At 51.5% G+C, this 5,614-nt stretch overlaps 1 non-coding gene across 1 annotated transcript; it reads left to right on the top strand.

The window, feature by feature from the left end:
• The first annotated feature begins 4,006 nt into the window (after window positions 1–4,006).
• Window positions 4,007–4,078, top strand: TRNAE-UUC (transfer RNA glutamic acid (anticodon UUC)). Its single transcript has one exon. It is a non-coding gene; the product is annotated as a tRNA-Glu (tRNA).
• Window positions 4,079–5,614: the final 1,536 nt, after the last annotated feature.

The following is a 5,614-nucleotide window of genomic DNA, read 5'->3' as shown; positions in this document are numbered from 1 at the left end:
ATTCCACAGCTGCACTGTCGTCTCTATCACTGGCGTTCCCACTTCCCAAAAGACATGCAGGGTGTGGAAAAGAGTAACCCCAAGTGCTGGGCACCTCTGGTGTGTCTCCTGGGGGCTTTTTGCTCCTGGTGTGCTCAGCAGCAGCCATGGCTGCACACCTCTGCCTGCCTGCTGGGACACAGCACGTCCCAGTGCTACCACTGAGGATGTGGTGATTGGGCCCAGGGATCTCTGCCAGGGGGGTGCTTTGGTGGGCTGAGCTTCACTGGGAGAGGTCTGGGAGCATGTGGGGACCAGGACACTCTGCCTTGGTTATTGAGGACTCTGGGAAAGGATGCTGGGCTCTTTCTGGGGGTGCTCTCCCTGCACCATCTCTCTCTCTCCCTTCCAGCAGTCTTCTTTTTTCCCCTATATAGACCATCTGAGACTATAGACTATAGACTATCTGAGCTCCTCAAGGGATGGAGATGGAGGATCTCCATTTGGGACGGTGAGGCTATGATCTCCCCCAGCTATTCAAGCACTCTGAGTTCTCTGCTATCTTTAAATCTCATGGCAACAACCAGAACTGATTTCTTCCTGGTGACAATTAGTTCTGCAGTAACATTACCTCTGCAGAACGTTTTCAAGCATAAAGGCTTTCCATGTGGAACCAACTCTTCTCCATTCGTATTTGCGCCAAAAACACCAGCATAACCAAGCAGCATTTCCACAGCAGTTGTAATTTTTAGATAGAGAAACCATAATTACCTGGAGGAGTCTGACAGGGCCGCTAATTCCCCTTTCCTCTCCCCTCTGGTGCCCTATTAGCTTTTGTTTAGCATAATTGAGTTCTCACGGCAGCGGTGTGCCTTGGATCGCCCTGGGCACTTGATGAGCTCTGTGGGTATCTGAGCCCCCGTGCACGTAGAGGAGCACTACGTGCTTTCTGCTGGTGAAAGAGCTGGATGCTGTGTGTGTCCAAACGTGCCTGCAGACAAAATGACCATTCACAACAGCGTGCTCCGTTAATGGTATAAAGTGCACTAGAAAACGATTGTGAAAATAATAGCTGCTTCTTAATAGGAGAGCCAAGAGCAGCAAGAAGGGCCAGAGCGCTGTGTGCAGAGAGCTGGAATGGAAAAGGCACTTGACATCTCTCTTGGATTCACCTTGCACAAGCAATTAAGCATTGTCAGAAACGTAACTCTTATTCCCTTTGGTGAGCTCTTCTCTCTTCCTTCTGTCTGGCTCTTCCTCAAACGGCTGCTCATTGTTTTGGGAATGCTTTTCCCTCTCACTTTTATCAGGTCTTGTTATCTGTGGGGTGGGAGCACCCAGAAGCCAGGCAATGAAGTCACCCACATGCACCCTGCTCCGCCTGGAGCATCTCCCAGGAGGGACTTGATGGACACAACAGCCTGTTCTTCCATCAGCCTCACGGCTTAGGTGACCAGAAGAAGGGAAAGGGTTAAAACCAGAGTAATTAATATAAGAAGACTGTTCATTATTATAAGACGTCTGTGTATCATTAAATTTCACTTGAGCTTTAATTAGACTCGTATTTTTTTTATTATATTATTTTTTTTCATATAAAAGTCTTTGTTGTGTCAATTAGTTGATTGACTATCATCTGGTTTCTGGGTTAGTGAAACCTGATCCGCTGTGAATGAATTTGTTTATCAGGGAAAAGGGACCGGGGGATGGAAAAAAAAATTCAATTAAATGTCAATGTGTGGAGTGACAAGCAGCATTCGATAGGGCTTTTAGTTTAATTGCTTGTATTTCATTAAGAGATTTTATTTATCAGGAGAATTCTTCCATTTCAAAAGATCTTGGACAATTTCTTGCTTGCTTCTGGCTTTTCAGGTGCTCCCGTGTTGTTCATAATATACAGAGAACACTTTTTAATTAGAAAAAGGACTTAGTTGTGACAGGTCCTCAGACTGTCATGTCAGCCTCTTGGTGACACCCAAGTGCAAATTGCTGGGGGCAGGGTCTGTACCCCTGCATGGCATCAAGGGCTGTCTATGAGACTGTGCCTCTCCTTTGGCTGCTCCCTGTGATTATTGTGTAAATCCTAATAGCCTGGTGTGAGAAGAACACCATCCAGCTCCCAGCCATGGGAACGTCTTGGAAGATCTGTTTTCAATCTTCTAAACGCTGTACAGAAGAAGGATGGTTTCCATTTGTGTTTCATTTGGATTCCAGCTCATCTCTCTTGCGGTTGACAAATAAAAATGGAACAGCTTTAGGAGGGGGCACCCTCACAATGCAGTGTGCTGGGGGCAGCCACACTGAGGCTGTGTGCTATGTAGGTAATGACCAAACCAAATGATCAGTCTACTGTGTATGGAGGAGAACTGGAGGAAGAAGCCCCATGAAGCCAGCTCCTGTGTTATTCTAATGCAGGAAATGCTGGGTCTCATCAGTAAGCTGACCAAGATCCATTTTAGAGCTGTTTAACTCCATACCCATTGGAGGTTTCCTTTTGAGATGGCTTGGGAGAAGGGAAGCTCTCTCCATGGATTTGCTCAACACCCAGCAGAAATCCTGGTAGGGCCTCTGGGAGTGTCTGTGCGATAAGTAGCTCTAATTAGTACTAATTACACCCAGCATGAGTGATGCAGCTCTTTTCTGCAGCACATCAGTACAGCTCAGCATTTTCTGTCCTGTGTTTTGTGCCTCCATTTGTTTGTGAAGTACATCCAGGACAGGTCTGTTCCCAGAAACTCATTATTTCCTTTATTCTGCAATGAGAATTCACTTTCAGATAAGAAGTTGGGGAGGCAACACATGAAGCAACTGGCAATTATATCCTCCCCAAACACTTTGTCTGCAACTCTACACCAGCATCACAGCAGCAGATGGGAAGCCTAGGCTGCTGCATGAGCAAATCAGAAGGGCAGAGAGTGGGAAACGCTCCAGCTTGTCCTCTATGGGGAAATTATCACTCAACAAATGTGCTTGGTGGTTTGGTCAGAGCAGAACTGACATGGGTGAAGAGTTCATATTTCTCCTGAGCCTACTGAAGAAGGAAAAGGAAAAACAGACTGGCCTTGCCAAGGAGCAATTGTAGCAGCAGAACTGGAAGAGTTATGAAGTATCCAGCTTTTCTCATGCCCTAGACAAGTGTTCCAGATAACAGAAACATAGAACGGCCTGAGTTTAAAAAGATGACATTGATCTGATTTCAACGCCCCTGCTATGTGCAGGGTGGCCAACCACCAGACCAGGCTGCCCAGAGCCACATCCAGCCTGGCCTCGAATGCCTCCAGGGATGGGGCATCTTTGGCAGCATTAGTCAAGCTCTTGGGGTTAACGTCTAGGGTTTGGCTATTGCTTTTGGTGGAGACAAGCAATGGAATGGTCATTTCAACAGGAAGCTGTGCAGCGTGCATAGCAGCTCCAGCCCCTCCATAGGCAGTTTGTTTTCATCTCTAAGCAGCTGAAGTGTGCGTGTCTATCAGTAAATCTCCATCATCCCAATTGCAGTGTGTTTCCTCAGATAAAGGTGCTGTGTGATGGCAATTATGTTTTCATTTGTTGTGGGAAAACTTAATGCACAGAGTGGCAGAAATGTTATTCATCCTCTGTTAATTATGAGCTACTTACCATAGGAAATCATGAAAAACAACAACAAAAAAAAGTGTAATCAAATAAAATAAGGAGGAAGTGTGCCTTCATGCTGGGTGGAATTAGCTCTTGACGCCAATTAACAATGATTTAATGGTGTTAATTGCCTCGTGTGTGACCTTGCCTTCAGCTGGGCAGCAGCACTGCAGGTGGGGAGCTGCCTAATGCAGCCAGCCCTGGGACAGGACTTCCACCAGCTCTGTTGCAAACTGTGCATCTCTGAAACAGAGATACAGGAGGGTACCAGCATTTTCTGGTGCTTTTGCCCTTGAAGCTGTGTGATTCACCAGGGAAGGAAAAGGAGGGGTTGGCTCTGGGGTCTCTGCAGGGCTCAGCAGGGCCAGGTGTGCTTGTGTCCTCGGAGCCAGGCAGGCTGGCCACCCCGATGTGCTCCCACATGGTCTAGCGGTTAGGATTTCTGGTTTTCACCCAGGCAGCCCGGGTTCGACTCCCGGTGTGGGAAATTATTTAGTGTGTTGTGTTTTGGGGCTCCAATGAGTAAAATAACATTGACCTGGACAGGAGTTAATTCCACAAGGAGATGTTCCCATTAGCTACCATAGATAATTTTATTTTGGCAGGAAAACACCACAAATATCAACGCCACAACCACGGAACAGCAAACCTCCACCTGTCTGTGCAGTCTGTGATGTCAGGGCAGGGTCACAGTTGCCCCATGACCTCACAGTGGGCCGAGTGCCTACCCATAGCCAGCGGGCCCAGCCCGCATTGAGTCTTGCTGGCGACTCTCGAGGTGTGAACGTCTCCTGTGGGAGCACGAGACACTGAGACCTTGCCAGTGCGAGAGAGATCAGAGTCCTGCGAGAGGACTGCGACTGACTGAGGATCCCATTGGAGGATCCCCAGAGCTCAGAGCTCCTGCTGGTGGCACACGAGCTGTCTGCCACAGGTAGGACGCCTGACAGGCGCTGAGGCCCGGAGGCTGCCGACTGCTCTGCAAGAGGCAGCTTCATCCAGATCCATCCTTGGAGCCACACAGCGCCAGGGCAGCCGCAGCCATGAGCCGGGAGGCGGCTGCCAACCGGAGGAGGAGGGAGACGTGGACGTGGCCGGTGGAGGCCCGTGAGGAGCCGTGCCCCATCTGCCTGGGCCCCATGGAGGACGCCGTCCGCGCTCTGCCCTGCAGGCACATCTTCTGCAGGGAGTGCATCCAGCACTGGACGGCCAACACGCCCAACTGCCCCCTGTGCCGGGGGTTAATCACCGGCATGCTGCGCCTCAGCTGGCGCCCCTCGGGTCGCCCCCCGACCCGCCGGCCCCGGGGAAGGCTGCAGCGCACCAGGGAGCGGCGGCAGACAAGATCAAGATCTGCCCATCGCTCCCGCAGCGTCCCAGCACGGCGCACGCAGCGCAGCCCCTCCAGGTCCCCCCGCCCGCTGGTGCGCAGCAGCTCCTGGCACGGGGACCCCAACCAGCGCAGCCGCTTCGAGGAGCCACCCCGCGAAGAAGAGGACGGGGAATGGCTGAGGCGGGTGGCCCAGGAGCGGCGGATGGCCGCCGGAGACCACGCGCGGCGCCACGACGGGCCCCAGGTGTGAGCGGGCGGCCCAACCTCAGCCGGGAACGGCAACGGGGACGGAAAGCGCGGCCGGGACAGAGGCTGAGGCGCTGCACAGCTCTTGGCCTCAGCTCTCGCTCAGCATCACTGCCCTGCACCGCGCTGGACAACACACCGGCAGCTCCAGCTCATCCTTCTGCTCCCCGCTCATCAGCCTTGCTCAGTACACAGTGCCCAGGACAGGGCTGCCGGTACCACAGAGCTGCACACTGCACAGAGAACAGCGGAAGATGTGTATAGCGAGTGCCACCCTACACAAGCTTTGGACTAAGCAAACCTACCTGGATTTTATTGGCAGAAGAAATCCTACTGCTCTGCCAACTTCTCATGCTGCATTCAGTGACAGTGATTCCCACCGTCACTGTAAACAGCTTCCCTTTCCTATCCCAACCCGCAGACAAACAACCCACCCCATCCTGC

The sequence above is a fragment of the Coturnix japonica genome, chromosome 19 (assembly GCF_054131305.1).
Source record: "Coturnix japonica strain WE chromosome 19, WE-NBRP24, whole genome shotgun sequence".
Taxonomy (NCBI): Eukaryota; Metazoa; Chordata; class Aves; order Galliformes; family Phasianidae; genus Coturnix; species Coturnix japonica.
The sequence above is the reverse complement of the archived record's forward strand: the minus strand, read 5'-3'. Positions and strand labels throughout refer to the sequence as shown.